The sequence below is a fragment of the Puma concolor genome, chromosome B2 (genome assembly GCF_028749965.1).
Source record: "Puma concolor isolate L17-30 chromosome B2, mPumCon1.1.hap2, whole genome shotgun sequence".
In the NCBI taxonomy this organism is placed as follows: domain Eukaryota; kingdom Metazoa; phylum Chordata; class Mammalia; order Carnivora; family Felidae; genus Puma; species Puma concolor.
The window spans coordinates 63,367,571-63,385,996 of NC_141671.1; the positions used below are offsets into that span (position 1 = coordinate 63,367,571).

An 18,426-nucleotide genomic window follows, 5' to 3' on the forward strand; every position below is an offset into this window, starting at 1 on the left:
TATAAAGAATCAGAGTAATAATTTATACAAACAAAATACATGATTATTAGTTATTAAAAGAAATTATGGACCTGAGGGCAAGAGGCAAAACAAATAGCGATGTTATATCTTTTTGTGGACAGCAATTCCATATGAAGAACTTAAAGTTCTGATATAAGGACAATAGTCAAAAACAAAGTTAGTACAATATTTTTGTGGATTTAAAAGATTAATGGAACTGGAAGCCTCCTTTAAGAGGAACATATACAATTAATGATGAACAGGTGAAGGGTAGGTATTCAAGTACAAGTAATGCTTGAAAGTTATACTTCTCTTATAACATGTTGACCTGACAGCTAATAATCACATACAGTTTTGAAAAAATATATAAAAGAATTGGAGAGTTTATAATAGTTTCTGAATGTCCTCTATGTCCTGATACATACTATGCAGAGGGAAGACCAGATGAAAAATTCCAAATTACCTTGGGACAGAGAGTGCCATGAAAGGATGTGATAATTTCTGTTTTCCCTGATTATCCTACAGTTGTTCTTAGCTAGTAAAAAAAAAAAAAAAAAAAAAAAAAAAAAAGAGAGAGAGACAGAGAGAGACAGAGACAGAAATGACTATTTTGTAATGAAAATTTTAAAGTAATGTAGTAAGCAGAAAATATTGAGAAGAATTTTGCTTTAGCCAAGAACCAGTTTTTCTCTTTTTAATTGACTATAACTTCTCCAAACTATTACCTTACTGCCTTAATTAATCATACTTGCAAAGATAAAATCTCATAGGTGTGTGAATTTCATAGACACAACCCTGTTTCTTGCATAGCAAACACAAAGTATGTGGGAAAGGAGAAATTCATTTAAGAGGAATCAGGATGGAGATGGGGATTTAAGAATTTTAAAGGGAAGTGATATTTAAAATTGTCACCTCATCCAATTTTATCATCAAACATAAAAATTCCTGTCTATTGGCTAGGCACCTTGGTTCTTGTCACCCTCAATAACATTCTTGCTAAGGAAACTGGTTTCTAATACTTGATTTATGGAATCAGAACCTATAGCTTTAAACAAACAAAGCAAAACACTAATTCTGTTATCTGAAAATCAGTAAATCTCTTGGTCTCCTGGCCACACCCAACAACCACTCCAGGAAGCTCTTTTATGTTACAAGATCAGCCTTAGATTTTTTCCCCCCAGTTTTATTGAAGTATTAGACTTTAATCTTAGCCCTGCTTTACCTATGCTGAGACACCTTTAGCCATAAGCCAACCAATTGATCTAAATTGGTGTGTGGAGCTAGTGGGAGGGTGGTTATATCCTGGGAAAAGGATTGCAGAAAGAAGAGATGGAGATAATTTTATTGTGAAACAACACTTCAGATTTAATAGGTCTACTGCAAGAAATGTAAAGAAATACACTGTAGCAAAACTGCAGAGTATTTGCTTTCAGACAGAAGTTATTTCTGGCACTGTTTTAAAAGTGGAAATAGAGCATGACTCCTCACCTCTTAGATGCAGACTGTACATAATGAGTTCCTGCCAAAGAATACACCATGGACAGGGGAAAGCATAACCTTACTGTGGAGAAACCAGTGAAACACTACCTCAGACAGGTGATCAAGGTCAACAACAAGTTGGTAACATCTACCCTTGATATGATGTGATGAGAAAGGCTTTTACCTCTGTGACCTTCCTCCTCAAATTCCACAACTCCAGTCTAATAATAAAGAAAATAGCAGGTAAACTCCAACTGAGGGACATTCTACAAAAGACCTAACCACTACTCTTCACAACTGTTAATCTCATCAAAAAAGGAAATTCTTACAAACTATTACAGCCAAGAGGAGCCTTAGGAGACGTGGTGACTAAATCTAAGGTGGTATCCTGGCTGGGATTCTAGAACAGAAAAATACATTAAAATCTAAGGAAATCTGAAAGATATGGACTTTGGCTACTAATAATGTAACAGCATTGGTTCATTAGTGGTGACAAATGTAGCATAGTAAATTGAAAAAAAAAATTAGGTTTTTCATATTAATTCCAGTATAGTTAGCATTCAGTGGTATATACATTGTTATATACAATGTTATATTTGTACAATATAATGATACAACAATTCTATAATTACTCAGTGCTTATCATAGTAAGTGTATTCTTTAATCCCCGTCACCTATTTCACCTATCCCTTTAACCACCTCTCCTCTGGTAACCATCAGTTTGTTCTCAGATTCTGTTTCTGGTTTGTCTCTCTCTCTCTCTCTCTCTCTCTCTGTCTCTCTCTCTCTCTCCTTTGTTTTGTTACTTAAATTCCACATGAGTGAAATCATATGGTATTTGTCTTTCTTTGACAGACTTATTTCGCTTAGCATCATACTCTCAAGCTCCATCCATGTTGTTGCAAATGAAGGATTTCATTCTTTTTTATGGCTGAATAATATTCCATATATCCATCACTCCTTTATCCATTCATCTATTGATGGACCCTTGGGCTGCTTCCATAATTTGGCTATTGTAAATAATGCTGCAATAGACACAGGGACACATATGTACTTTCAAATCAGTGTTTTTATATTCTTTGGGTAAATACCCAGTAGTGTGATTACTGGATAATAGGATAGTTCTATTTTTAGTATTTTGAGGAACCTCCATACTGTTTTCCAAAGTGACTGCACCAGTTTGCATTCCTGTCAGCAGTATACGAGGGTTCCTTCTTCTCTACATCTTTGCCAACACTTGTTGTTTCTTGTGTTTTTGATTTTAGCCATTTTGACAGTTGTGAGGTGATATCTCATTGTAGCTTTGATTTGTATTTCCCTGATGATAAGTGTTGTTAAACATCTTTTCATGTGTCTGTTGGCCACCTATATGTCTTCTTTGGAGAAATGTCTGTTCATGTCTTCTGCCCATTTTTAATTGGATTATTTGTTTTTTAGGTGTTGAGTTGTATAAGTTCTTTATATATTTTGGATACTGACCCTTTATCAGCTATGTTATTTGCAAATATCTTCTCCTATTCAGTAAGTTGTCTTTCAGTTTTGTTGTTGTTTCCTTTGCTGTGCAGAAGCTATTTATCTTGATGTAGTCCGTATAGTTTATTTTTGCTTTTGTTTCTCTTGCCTCAAGAGATGTATCTAGACAGATGTTGCTACAGCCAATTTTGAAAAATTACTGACTGTGTTCTCTTCCAGGATTTTTATGCTTTCAGGTCTCACATTTAGGTCTTTAATACATTTTGAGATTATTTTTGTGTATGGTGTATGAAATTGTCCAGCTTAGGAAACTGAGTGTGGGGTGTGTGGAAACTCTAAGTGCTAATTGTCCAACTTTTCTGTAAACCCAAGACTAAAATAAAAAGTTGATTTTTTAAAAACTAGTGCACACCTACCTACAACTTGATATTAAAAACTTTTTGAAAAAAAATTGTGACAGATGAAACTATTCCTTAGTTAAAGCTTCTGCCATTCTTATATAATTATGATGATATTTATATACCAAACTGTAGGCTAAATTGAATACAAGTTTAAATATAAAAAAATAAATATAACAATAATAAGACTAAATATGACTCAGCTAAGTATTTTTCTAAAGTTTAATGTGTCAGAAAGAAAAAATATTTATAAATTTTAGTATATAAATGTCTTTTAAACCTTTGCCTAAACAATGGGAAACATTATATAACACAATTAAAACTTAAAATATATATATATATATATATATATATATATATATATATATATATATAGAAGTCAAATAAAATAATATTTTTAAATGTTTTTAAATGTTTATTTATATTTGATAAAGATAGGGAGGGGCAGAGAGAGACTGAGACAGAATCTGAAGCAGGCTCCTGGCTCTGAGCTGTCAGCACAGAGCCCGTAATGGGGCTTGAAACTCCAGCCATGAGATCATGATCTGAGCTGATGTCAGATGCTTAACTGACTGAGCCACCCAGGAGCCCTGAATTAATATTTTAAAATCAAGAGTTCATGGGGCGCCTGGGTGGCGCAGTCGGTTGAGCGTCCGACTTCAGCCAGGTCACGATCTCGCGGTCCGTGAGTTCGAGCCCCGCGTCAGGCTCTGGGCTGATGGCTCGGAGCCTGGAGCCTGTTTCCGATTCTGTGTCTCCCTCTCTCTCTGCCCCTCCCCCGTTCATGCTCTGTCTCTCTCTGTCCCAAAAATAAATAAACGTTGAAAAAAAAAAATTTAAAATCAAGAGTTCAACAGATAACTAGGAATAACATATATATATATATGTGTGTGTGTGTGTGTGTGTGTGTGTGTGTGTATGTGTGTGTGTTATATGAAATATGTATGAAATATATATATATTTCATGTGTTATGTATATGATATATATATCATGTGTTTTATGTATATATATATATAAATTTAAAAATGTATATAATTAATAAGATGGCAGTGAAGTGAATGTACTCACATATTATTGGTACCAGTGAAAAAATTAAATAGCAGTGTGAAAATAATAACTAAAAGTCATAATAATAATAATAATAATAATAATAATTTTTATCTTATTATCCAGTTTTTGAGAATTGTCTTAAGTGTATTTCTTATCCCTGCATAACCAGAAGTGCAGGTTTACAGAGTTTCATTGCTTGTGTCTAAATGTTTGGCTAGATTGTCAGGGACTTGGGAAAGACATGATGGGAAAATTGGTCAAAAGAGGGTCTGCATAAGACATATTTGGATAGACTTCTCCAGATAGGCAACTAGTTTGAAGATACAGTAAAACCTTGGATCATGAGTAACTTGTTCTGCGAGTGTTCTGCAAGATGAGCAAACATTCCTAATAAATTTTAAGTTGATAAGAGAGTGATGTCTTGCAGTACGAATAGTACCTGATGCCGGACTTGTGTCACATGATCACAAATGAGTCAGTGTTCTTGAAATTCACTTTGATATACAAGTGCTTTGGATTACAAGCATGTTTCTGGAATGAATTATGCTTGCAAACCAAGGTTTTACTGTATTTGTATCTCATTTGAATACTCACTAAAGGGTGACTTCAACAGAGAAGGATTTTAATAAACAAGAAGATAGGATGACTCATTCTATGGGATTCAGTCAGTTTCTTTCCCCCACCAGCCACTCCTATCATTGCCTAATGGGCTCATGAACAAAGTGACCATGGTGACAAGGATAGAGGTTATGCATGGGCTCAGTAAATGGACTTCTAACTCATAGACAACAATCTGGCTACTTCCAATGCTGAATGTCCAGTCTACTAGCAATAGAGCCTAACACTGTGTCTATGATGTGCCATTATTCTCTAAGAGATTGAACCAGTTGGACTACTTCCATTATGGAAAGGACAGTACTTATTCTAACTAAAATAGATACTTATTCTGGATATGAATTCCCCTTCCTTCCCTACAATGCTTCTGCCAAAACTATCATCTGTGGATTTATACAATGTCTAATCCACTATGAAGAACATCACTTCTAACATAGGAATTTATTCCCCAGTAAATAGAGTATGTTGTTTTTACCATGCTCATGGAATTATTAGTCTATGCATCCTACATGCCCCAAGTCTGTATTAGTTATCTATTTCTGGATAACAAATTCCCCTAAAACTTAGCAGCTTAAAATAACAAACATTTTTTTAAAATTTTTTTAATCTTTATTTTTGAGAGAGATAGAGACAGAGTGCAAGCCGGGGAGGAAGAGTGAGAGAGGGAGATACAGAATACAAAGCAAGCTCCAGGCTCTGAGCTGTCAGCATAGAGCCTGATGTGGGCTCAAACTTAAGAACCATGAGATCATGACATGGGTTGAAGTGAGATACTTACCTGACTGAGCCACCCAGGCTCAAATAACAAACATTTATTATGTCACTGTTTCTGGTGGTCAGAACGTGGCTCCCATCTTAGCTGGATGCCTGTGGTTCAAAGTCTCTCATGAGGTTGCATTTGGCTAGAACATAGTCTCATCTGAAGACTCATCTGGTGATGGTAGTGGGGAGGGTGGTTCTGCTTCCAGGCTTACTCATGTGGCTATTTCAAGACTTGGTTTATTACCACATGGGCCTCTCCATAGACCCTCAGGAAATGGTGGCTGGCTTCCTCCAGAGCAAGTGATCCATGAGAATGTGAGTGCACACTCAGTAGAAGAATCCATAGCCTTTTTCTATCCCAGTCTTGGAAGTGACATCCCTCTACATCTACCATAGTCTATTTGGAGGCATAAATCCAAGGGACTACACAGGGGTGTGAATGCCATGAGGTGGAGGTTATTGAGAGTCATTTTAGGTGCTGTTTGACACTCCAAGTAAATAAAAATTTGTTAAAACTGTAGATCTCATGTTAAATGTTCATGTTACAATAAAGATTTTGAAAAGAGAGAAATATATTTTAAAAATATTCTTTTTATCATGACTTATAATACTGCTGTGAAATTTTAACAACTTAAATGCCAAGCAATTGAGCAACAAATTAGTACATTAATGTACAAGTTTAAAAAAAAAACATACTTAAATAATCATGTACACTGCATAGTATAATGGAAGACTTATAAAATGATCTTAAACAGAAAAGCAGAAAACAAAATTATCCAAATGTATGTAAGGACAAAGCTTGGAAAGGAAGTCACAAAAGCAAAACAAGGGACACTTGACTGGCTCAGTAGGTAGAGCAAGATATTCTTAATCTCACTGTCATGAGTTCAAGCCCCACATTGGGCATAGAGCCTACATAAAAAAAAAAAGTCAAAACAATATGTAAAGTTAGATTAGTAATATTATGGTTAAGGGTTAAGGGTTTTGTTTTTCAAAAAATGGTTAATATTGTTAAAGATATTTTACATATTTTAAATGAGAGAAATTGTACTATATTGGTAATGTTTGTGTTAATTTTTTTACTTTTTATCTGTAAGAAACATTATTTATAATATATAAATTCATGTTAGGAAGTGTTTTAAAATATGCATGACTCAAAGTATGGATGACTCACTGCACATCTTTTATCATTCATTAGGTTTCTAGTAACATCATTCTGGTGTGTATAGAATCCACAGTTTTGTACCATGTGTTTTCTTATCTATATTCTGAAACCAGCCTACACATAATTAGGCATTATTCATACTGCCAGCTCTTATTCAAAATGGCAGGTACAGCCATACATATTTTATTATTTTATCCACTGAAGACTATGTCTATTATCCCACCAAAAAATGTGCTAACAGAAAGTGGGTTTGTTCCTTGCAACCTTTCGAGGACACTAAACCAAACCATCTGTAGTAATGTTTTTTTTTTTTCTGCTTGGGAAATGATTGTTAACATATGGCAGTGTCAAATGACTTTAATTTATCTTTCATTAAGCAAGAAACAGCATGTCATCTCTTCAGTAGCCTGGAGATTGTTTGCCTTTTTCATTATGAATCACTAATCAAAAGTATTGCCCACTACTTTTCCCCATGTGATACCAGAAATTTTCAGAAATTCAGACTCGAAAGAAATAGCCACATCATTCCCAAAGCCAGGGGAGTGTTGTGCAGGTGAAGAGTGAATTTTCACAGTGGTCTCTTACTATGAGAATCCCTCTGTTGGTCACAGTTCCCTAATATTCATCTTTTAAATAATCAGCTTACTGTAGGTGCTAGCAAAACCACAGCCACCTCGTTTACAACTGCCTATAAGAGACAGAGTCTTCTATGATATTTACTTAGACTTATAAGGATTAGGACCTTTCTGAATTTTCCTGTACTTGACTGATATTTTTTTGTAATCCATTGGCTTTTACAAAAACTGTTCAGTGCCAATTTTTAAATTTTTATTAACCTAGATGATACATGAATACACCCACGTTCATTGTAAAAAACCCCAAAAGAGTACAAGAGTACATACTTTTCTACTTCCCCCATCACGCTTGGTTAATGTGATTCTTCTGAGACATTTCTCTGTCTGTGCATCCACACAGACCTACAGACACAAACACACCCACCCACCCACACACCCACACACACACACACACACACACTTTTAAATGAAGATCTGAATAACTAGAATCCGCTGTAAGTTATCTGAGACTTTATTCACGTGACAGTGTGCCTTCGAGTTCCTTCCAAGCCAATAAATACTGCTGAACATAAATCTGCTTCTTACTTTATATCTTGCAAAATATTGTGTATTTTGTCTGTATCCTAGTTTATTTAGTTATTGCTTATTGATAAACATTTAAGGTGTTTCCTTGGAAATACTTTCAACCATGGACATCCAGAGACCCTCTGTTTTGACATCCTGTTTTTCACATCTCTCCCTGTTTAAAATACTGAAACTAATCCCCAATGTCATTCCCTCTCCAAACACCTAACCTAATGAAGTTCTATTGTGATTTCTATCACTTCAGCAGTGTTAGGACTATTATGAATGTCAATCTTTCTTCCCTCTCAATGTAAAGTGAGGCATGTTTATAAAACTGATGATGTTACGTGGGAACTGAATTTTACTCCATTTATAAAGATGGATATGACCACTGTTTTTAGACCACCAATATGAGACACCTCATATTAATGCCATCATAATGAAGAAAATGAATGTTTAGGTCATTGAGACTGTCTCTCATATTTTATATTATCTGGCCAATGTGTAGTGTCATTATGCAAGAATGGTATCTTTATTAATAGTCCCAAATAGGTCCAAAATATTGTTGTGGTTTATTAGAACTCTATTCCTAAAGACAAAAAAAAAAAAAAAACAAAAAAAACAGACATTTAGGATACATATATAAGGGTTTTGTAGTTAGTCTTTGGATTTACTTTGTTAATGCTACTCTTATCCTTTCTCCACCTCATGTGAACTCCACAAAGCCTGTTCTGAGATTGTAGCTTTAAGAGTAATTAATAAGTTAACCCTGTTCCTCACTATATGACATTTCTCCATTTCCTGTCCATAAGAATTGAGCAAAAACACTCTGTATTGTAGACTAAAACTATAAGGCTACTTGTGAATAGATGTATTTTGCAGCAAAATAGGCTGTGATCTCTTTTAATCACAATGGCATTGAGAACTCTAGCAGGCTTCCCTTTCTGCTTGGTTGGCCAAGCAGACAATTACAGGTGTCCCACTTCAGAGACTACCTGCTGCAGGCTGGTCCATGACCTCCATCTTCAACCTCATCATTCCACAGCACTGAGCAGAAATCGTGATCACCCCCATGTCTCCTTGCTTCACAGCAGTTCTTTGATTGTCTTCAAACTGTAAATGAGTTTTGCAAATTAGGTTAAAAAGTTTCCCAGATATTCAAACTCTAGTCTCCCCTCTGGCTATTGTCCCAATTTACTCCTTTCTTTTCAGCTACAGAATGAATGAACTTGACCACAGCCTCCTTAAATACATGAATTTAGTTTCCCTCCCTATATTTTAGAGAAACTGCTAAACACCATTTTTTAAAAACGCTCCCTTCCTGATTTTTAGAAATATTACATAATCATTGTGGGTAACCTACAAAAGACAATGAATTATAAAGACACACAAAAATTATTTATAATCTCACAAAAATAAACTGTGGGCCTGTGTTTTTTTCTTTTTAGTTTTTTCTTCTTTTATTGTGCTTCTAAATGTAGCAAGAATATTTGCCTTTGCCATTAAGATTTCTTTGAAAATAGTTTTCAAGTTTTGCATTAATTTCATTAGTTACTAGTTCTTTAATTTTTAATTGTTTGTTATTACAGGTGACTCTGTAATAAACATTTGGTCATACATGTTTGGTCACATCTCTACTATTTTTAATCAGATATATTCAGGAAAGAATTGCCAAGTCAAAGGATATTGACAATTGTAAAGTTCCTAGTAAAGTTGCCAAAATGCTAAAAGCAAAGTTTTGAGATAGTTTAGATTCCAATAGCATTCTTTGAGCACTCATTTCATTATGCTCTCAAAAGTATTGTCTAACTTTTAACTTTTGCTAATCTAGTAGATTAAAATAATTATTCTCATTGTAGTTCATCTTATTTGGGTTGCTAGTGGAGTGAGTCTGCTTACTAGTTATTATCATTTTTTTTGGTCTGTTAATTGTGTGCACAGGTAACATTGCCATAAATATCTTCTGTTCTTTTTCAATCTTAGATTATATTTATGATGTTTGTGATACATGAAATCTTGTACTACATACAGTACATCTCTCACAGTAAAGCCTATCACATCTGTGAATATTTGCCTGTGTTATCACCATCTCTTTCTCTTCCATCTCTTTTTCCTTCCTCTTTCCTTCACTCCATTCGTCCTCTTCCTACCACTTCACTGTGAGACATTAGGCAAGTTTTTCATCTTTCTAAACTTCAAAGGAACATAAAAAGTAAACAAAGGATAATTGTAAGGAGTAAATAAGATAATAATTTGAAGCACTAGGCACAGTGTCTGACATATTCAATAATTCTGATTAAGATTTGTAGTTTTGCTTCAAATGGCTTTTGAATATTTAGTGTTAAATTAATTGTTTGTTTCACACTTTGTTTTTAGTATGCTTTTAAAAATTATAATTTACTGTTGATGTCACAAACCATTAATGTAAGTACTTTTTATCACATATTCAGGCATAATGAACTCTTATTAATTCCACCAGTTATAAAATTGGTCTTTCTAGCTAAATAATTCTGTTGTCTACAAATATAGACAATTTGTTTCTTCTCCCATTATCGTCTGTTGTATAAATGCTTTGGGTCTAACTGTATTGAATCTACTTCCAAACCAGCATGAAATAATTATTGTTTTTATGAGCATCCTTGTTTTGTACTTTTACTTATGAGGATGTCTGTAGAGTTTCATTACCAAGTATGATAAGATTATTGATTGAGACTTGTTTTTCCTAATTATATTAAGGATTACTAGTTTTAAAATAATTTTAATTAGGAAAAGTTGGCAAATTTAATGCTTCTCCTGTTCTATTAAAATGTATTTTTCTCAAAAACTTCCTGATATTAATACATATTTAACTCCTCAAATACCCTACTTAGTTGTGAGAGATATTTTTTTCCTTTCATGCACTATTAATTTTTATTTAGGATTGTCATATTGTTAGTATTTTATTTAGGATTATCATATAAATTGTTTTGCTTCATGGTCTTTAATTTTAACCATTTTTGTCATTATTTTGCTATCCCTGGGTTTTCCCAATTTTATAAAACAAATTAGATAGATTTTCATCATTTTCAAGTCCTAGAACATTTTGTATGTATCAGAAAATAAGTTAGTTATAAAAGTTTAAGAGTAAACCTCACCCCAATGTATATGAATATGGTCCTTATTTGCATATTATTCTTAAACAACTTTTTTGTGTTCTTGGTTTATTGGACAACCAAATTTCTCCTGCTTCTTAAATTATTATTTTTTTCTGAAAATTATTAATTTCAAATAAATCCTAATAGTATTTGTAAATAAAATACTATTCTCTTTAATATTAAATCAATGAATTATGTAGTTATTTATTGTCCTTTGAATTTTACATATATTTTTATTTCCTCATTGGGTTTGGTAGAGTCTCAAACAGACACATGTATTGGATTTACCAATCAATGATCAATTCTAAGGCTTTTCTGTTTCTAATCAATTTACTTTATTTTTATCTTTTTGGAAATTATTTGTTTCTTGTGGGTCAGCAATGACTACCTAATCTCCAAATCTCCTGACCTGAATCCCCAAAAGCATTCCCTCTATTCATGTTTTCAGCTGGATTTCTCTGATGAAACACTCTCCCGAAATACTCCTAGTTTTTCTGGCTACTTTGTTTCTCTTCATCTTACTTCAAAGTTCTGCTTTCCTCTTCCCACCCCAATTTGTGGGCTTTCTCCAAAAGCAGCTCATGGTCCTCATTTACCTTGTAAACCTCACCTAAATTCCTATCATGGTAAAAAGTCGGTAAAACTGTGTCCTCATATCCACTTTCTCAGCCTGTCTGCTAACATTTCCATTAAGAAGTTTCACTCTCACCTTCAACTCAAAGCAGAGCCATAAACTTTTCATAAGTAATTCCATTTGTGACTTGTTGATTGATGACAGAGTGTAACATTTCTGTTGCTTCTAAATCTCGTTATCTTTAAATCCTGAAGGTTTCCAAATCCTTATCCCCTTTCCTTAGCTGCAGATACTAATCCACTCCTGTATTTGCAGTTGACATGGGCTCATAAAAGCATTTCCCACTGCTGCTCTCTCCTCTTTATCTGACAGCACCTGAACTAGCAAGCAAGCCTGGTGATTTAAATGAATGTCCGATCAGGAAATGTTTTATTTTCCCCTAAATTTACCAGTGATTCCCTAAGAACCTCCTCTTTTTCTTCTTTTGGAAAAAAAAATTGTCAATATTCTTACCTTGGGATGACTCTCAATGGTCAAAGTTGCCTTTCTGTCGCTAGGAGACATTGGAGATTTTAATTCAGTAAATTTGTCCTCAACAGTGAAATCTTTGCACTAGTTAACTCGTGGCACAAGTTCTCAAGGGGGCATCATAACATATTATGACATATGCCACTCCCCCCAAATGAGTCTAAAACAGAAAACACTGGTAGTAAGAATTTTTTGGTAGTGGAGTAAGGATACACATATTTTTTTCTGTAATGAGTTTGAATTACTTTTATATGGGTGAAGGATACCCTACCTTTGTGCATTTACTTTTAGTATTGTAAAAGAGAGAACATTGGCTTTGAACACAGACATACCTAATTTTCAATTTCAGCTTTTTTATTTCTAGTGTAACTGGATATTTTTACATTATCCTTCATTTCCTCACCTCTCCATAGGATGATGAAGTAAGAATTTTTATTTCACACATAAATAAATGAGGTAGCGAATTTCTTCTACCAAAGGGTAGTGACGCAGTAGGTGCTGAAGAAATGTTGGTATCCTCACTTAAGCACAAAAGAAAGGATTTATTGACATACATGAGATTCTGAGTTGAAGTTCATAAGATCACTTTATGTTAATTCTGTTAATGTATTTGTTCATATCACTTACTGGCTGGTCCCAGGGTGGGATTTAAATGCTTTTCCACGTAATCTTCTGCTTAAAGCCTGGAGATTGTTTTTTATAGAATCAGTGTGAGATTTGGAAGGCAAAACCTGGGGTCAAGAGACAGCAAACCTGTCTTTGTTTAGATGTCTAAGTCACTAAATATAGTGAGACACTGTGGATGCTAACATAGGATCTCTCCATCCATAAGGGAGGCTGCAAAAGAAGGAGATTTAAAACTTAAAGTGTTCATTCAGTAGAGTTATCAAAACTGATTCAGCAATGTCCAAAAAGTTATGAGAGAACTGATGGAGCATTTCTACTTAATCTGGACATTTAACTTCACTAATTTCAATGGTGTTTGCAAAAAAGGAAAGGTTTATGGCTAGTAATTACTTTTTTAGCTGGTGATCTCTTTTCATTTGCAAATTATTTCTGGGAAAGTTTGAACATTGGCTTTTTGGAAGATGACTTTATTTGCTACACAAAGGTCATTCTTAAATGTCAAACATCATTTGGTAGTTGTTCGTGTTTCATTTTTTAATGTTTGCAAGGATATTTTTTCCAGGCTTGTTTTTGAGGTCAACCTAGTGTTTTGAGGTAGTGGGAAATTCTGGTTCTCTGAAATCATAGGGTTTGAGGAAAACATAGAGCACTATTACACAGACAAATTAAATTCTTGTGTGATTCAGTTGTGACCTTTATGAGTAATTAACAGATTGCTTGTCTGGTAAAGGAGTTCAGTTCTTTCTCAGCCATTTACTGAGAAGAATTGAGTACTGTTGTGAGAATTTTATCCTTTTATTAGAATTAGACTCAGAAAACCTTTCCAGTCTATAGAGGACATGAAAATTCATGCCTTTTCAGTTTCAGTAACTTAAGGATTGAATATATAAATTTCTCTTAAGGATTGAATATATAAATGTCCTCCAGAGTGAATCTAATGTGGCCTGGTACTCCTACTTTTAAATCCTTCATTCAAAATATAAATGCATCTTCTTATTTATGCTCAATAAAGGAAATTTTAGTAGAAGTAAAATTAAAAAGACATCTGTTGCCGAGGGTGAAAACATCAGGGAAGAAGCAGTGTGATACGTTACTCACCATTAACGTATTTCCATTATATCCAACCTCATTTAATGACCCTGTAAGATTTTGCTCTTTTTTAGAGCATCTTAATATCAATTTGCATTGTGAGGCTCTTAATTTAGGATATTTTTCTTCCCATGGAGTATCAAGGAAAACCTACAAAGCAGTTGGAAGGGACTCGCAGCTGAGATTATAAAAACTGTGAGCATGTGTTAGTCTGATTCTATATTCTACCATGGTTAACACCATAAAACCACATATTCCAATTTAGGGAAGTAAACCATCCAAAGTGCAAGGAGATAAAATTAATTTTAAAGTTGAAAAAGATTCTCGTGGTCCTATTAACTATATGGCCTTACATGTGAGAAAATGGTTTAAGCAACAATTAGATGTGATTTTTTTTGAGTCCCAGACCCAACACATCTTAGCTGTAAAATGTTGGGCAAATGTCACAACCTCTTAAAACCTCATACTTTGTGTATCCAAAATGGGTCTAATAATAGAACCTAACTCATAAGAAAGATAGCACCTAATTATAGTGTCTAACTCATTGGAAAGAATTTTAGCAACATGACAGAATGAGCTGATATGAATGGATCTCAGATCTGCTAAAAACTCATGAAAAGTCTGGATAAAATGTCAAGACAGAAAAATAAACCAAACTAAAAGAAAGAGAAATGTATAGGTGTCCATAAAAGACACCTGCAATGATAAAAGATAAAAGACAAAATATTAAGGGTGAGCTGTGGGATGTTAACTATTTTGCACAGTTATGAGTTCTAAATGGCTAAGAATTAGGTTTTCAGGGGCGCCTGGGTGGCGCAGTCGGTTAAGTGTCCCACTTCAGCCAGGTCACGATCTCGCGGTGCGTGAGTTCGAGCCCCGCGTCGGGCTCTGGGCTGATGGCTCAGAGCCTGGAGTCTGTTTCCGATTCTGTGTCTCCCTCTCTCTCTGCCCCTCCCCCGTTCATGCTCTGTCTCTCTCTGTCCCAAAAATAAATAAACGTTGAAAAAAAAAATTAAAAAAAAAAAAAAAAGAATTAGGATTTCAGTGCTACTTCATAGAGAGGAGAGTGTTCTTGGCCTGTGTAGGTTTGGGGAACTAAATCAATCCAACTACACAAAGCCTGGAGCCTCAAAGACTACCCTTTGTTTAAATGGAGTTGTAGGGAAATTTCTCTCAATGGCTCTGGGAAGCAGTGGAAAGGAAGCTTGCCTTCATTCAGAAGGTAAAAATGAATCCTCCCCACCCCCCCAAAAAAAGAAACAAATACTAACATATACCACGTGAGGGTAAGGTATGAATTTATACATTTATATATTTTTGATGTAGCAACCGAAAACCCAGAAAGTTACTGCTATGGAAGGGCATTTTTACAATGAGGCCTGATAGCAGTTTCACAGCGGGGAAAGTACTATGCAAGATGAACCCTCCATAGAAATAAGATGAAATAAAATAAAACAAAATGAACTATTGGAGAAAACAAAGACTATGGAAGAGAATCTGTGGACACAACACAAGGAGCACACTAAGAGCTAGGGGAAAAAAATAACCTTTAAGTAAATCGTAAAAGATATGTTTAAAGTGATTCTTAAAAAGAATAGAAATAATAAATAATAATAAAGAGTAAAGAAAAATAAAGAAAATAAATATAGAACATCATGGAAGAAAATAAATTTGGAAAAACTAGAATTATCAAAAATAAAACGCAGTCGCTAAAATTAAAAATTCATCAGATTGCTTAGGGACTAACTTGGGCATGATCGAGGAAAATGCTTGTGAGTTGAAAGATAAATCTGAGGAATGCAGTGAATAAGATTAAGAACATGATGCCATTTAATAAAAATAATGTCTCCCCCTTCTCTCTTTCTCTTTTTCCTCTTTCTCCCTTCCAAAACATTTTTCAGTCACTTAACAAGGTACAATACACAGTGATGGGCAAGACAGACAAGACTGCTGTTCTTTTTTTTTTTTTTTTAACATTTATTTATTTTTGAGACAGAGAGAAAGCATGAACAGGGGAGGGTCAGAGAAAGAGGGAGACACAGAATCTGAAACAGGCTCCAGGCTCTGAGTGGTCAGCACAGAGCCCGACGCGGGACTCGAACCCACGGACCGCGAGATCGTGACCTGAGCCGAAGTCAGACGCTTAACCGACTGAGCCACCCAGGCGCCCCAGGACTGCTGTTCTTATGAAGGTCACATTTTAGTGGGTTTATGGATACTGTTATTAAACAAGTAACAACAACAAAAATAAAACTGATATTGATATATCCTGTGCAGAGAATTAAACTCAGGCCTTAGAAAATAACTATATACATACTTTGTATGTGGTGCCTCTTGAAGAAAGTAAAAGTTTAGCTTAGATAAAGATGACAAGAATAAGTCAGCCATGCAAATATCAGAAGAGTTTCCCAGGTAAAGAAATCAATTAACGCAAAGAAGAAATGAGCCATGTGTTTTTAAGAAACTAAAAGAAGGCCAGTTTGGCTAGCATATAGTGAGTAATGGGGAGAAGGGTATGAGATGATGCTGGAGATGTAGGCTGTGACCAATTGTACAGGGCTTTTCAAGAGCAAGGATAAAGAATATGAATTTCATTCTAAGAATTGGGGAAACATAAAAGGACTTTAAGAAGAGGATTTACGTTATGTGTTTTACCTTTTAAAGGATCTATCTGCTATGTGGAGAATGGATTGTAAGCAGGTGGAGGGGTAGACACGTAGGAGACTCTGCAATGATCCAAGTGCCAGAGGTAGTGGGGTTTGGAGGAGAGTGGTGGGATAGAGAGAGAAAGACATTGACTTATTTGGAACATGCTGTGGATGGAGATATGACAGGAGTTGAAAATTGAGAGAATATGGGATTCAGGGAAAGAGAAGTATCATAGACTCTAGGATTCAGGGATAGATCCATGTACGAATTATCTCTACAATATTTATTAGTCACACAGCCACTGCTTAAGCATTTCCTGCGATGCAAAGTCTGGTATTTTGTATGGCTACTCATTCTTTTTATGCATCCCAACTTGCTAGAAAGTCCTTCCTATGGATCTGAGTTCTTAATAAGCAACATAGTAATTTATTTATAATTCTTCTGCCACGTGACAAATTTCCAAATAATCAAAGAAAAGTACCATTTCTTCTTTTATCCAAGCTAAATATTCTCAGGCTTTTTTTTTTTTTATTTAATAAGAATCTATTTGTATGGCACTTATAACACTTGTAAGTCTATACTGAAGTTTGATTGTTTTAAGTTGTCCATAGCGTTCCTATTAGATCTGATTCTCTGAAGTGCCTTATCATTGGGCCCTCAAAATTTTATTTCCGAAATAAGCCTGACACTAAACTATAATTTTTGAGATCATTCACCTTCTGAGAACTCTTCTTTCCACATATTTTACTTTACCAGTGTTCCTCTTTTTATTTTTTATTATTATTTTTAATGTTTATTTATTTTTGAGAGACAGAGAAAGAGAAAGAGGCAGAATGTGAGCAGGGGCAGGGGAAGGGCAAAGAGAGAGGAAGACAGAATCCAAAGCAGGCTCCAGACCCTGAGGTTTCAACACAGAGCCGCACGTGGGGCTCGAACTCACCAGCCATGAGATGATAACCTGAGCTGAAGTTGGATGCTTAACCAACTGAGCTACCCAGGCTCCCCAGTATTCCTCCTTTTAGAATAATGACAACCACAGCTAAGTGCTAAGTAGTCCAAAAGTTCTGAATTCCATGCTTTAAAAAACGCAACCAAAGCTTAAATTGGGATTTGTCACAACTGTTTTACCACGTTGACTCATCACACTTCATAGTCATCAAAAAACCCGTGTATCCATTTAAAATAAATTGTTAAGTCAGGTGTATCCCAGCTGGGAACATACACTCTGATACAAACTTCTGACAAAGGAATAATATATGGAATACATAGATTTAAAGAGAGATTATAATTAACTGGAAAATAGCAGCTAAAACATTAAAAAATAAATAAAAACTGCAATGCAAAAGAGACCTCATTTTCCCTACAGAGAAGCAAAATCTTAATTGTTTCTCCCACGTAAGTCTTGGTGGGAAAATTCAGTAGAACTGGGTAATCAGAGCTAGTGTTACCTGCGAACATTGTGATGAAGGAGGAGGAAAACCCCCACATGGAAATAGGGAAGGATTTAGCATGTAAGAGATGCCATCCTTAACCTTGTTTGCCTATTCTTGGCCACTTGGCCACCAGCCCCATAGAAACCTAGTCCTATGATAATGAGTAAACAACTTTAGACCCCTTGCTAAATTATGTTAGGATTAACATATGGTGCAAAAAGTACAAACTCAGCAGAAGGACTATGTTTAATTGACATTACCAATATGAGCTTCCCAGAGACCAGTTTAAGAATGTCAACTCATAATCCTG

At 34.9% G+C, this 18,426-nt stretch overlaps 1 protein-coding gene and 1 long non-coding RNA gene across 5 annotated transcripts in view; one reads left to right on the top strand and one right to left on the bottom strand.

The window, feature by feature from the left end:
- The window catches only part of ADGRB3 (adhesion G protein-coupled receptor B3), a 731,624-nt gene that overhangs the window by 268,770 nt on the left and 444,428 nt on the right, over positions 1-18,426 (top strand). The gene's annotated exons all lie outside the window — the stretch shown is intronic.
- Positions 8,007-12,379, bottom strand: LOC147581014 (uncharacterized). Its single transcript, XR_015251313.1, has 2 exons — positions 12,304-12,379; positions 8,007-9,195 (listed from the first exon to the last, which is right to left on the bottom strand). It is a non-coding gene; the product is annotated as an uncharacterized LOC147581014 (long non-coding RNA).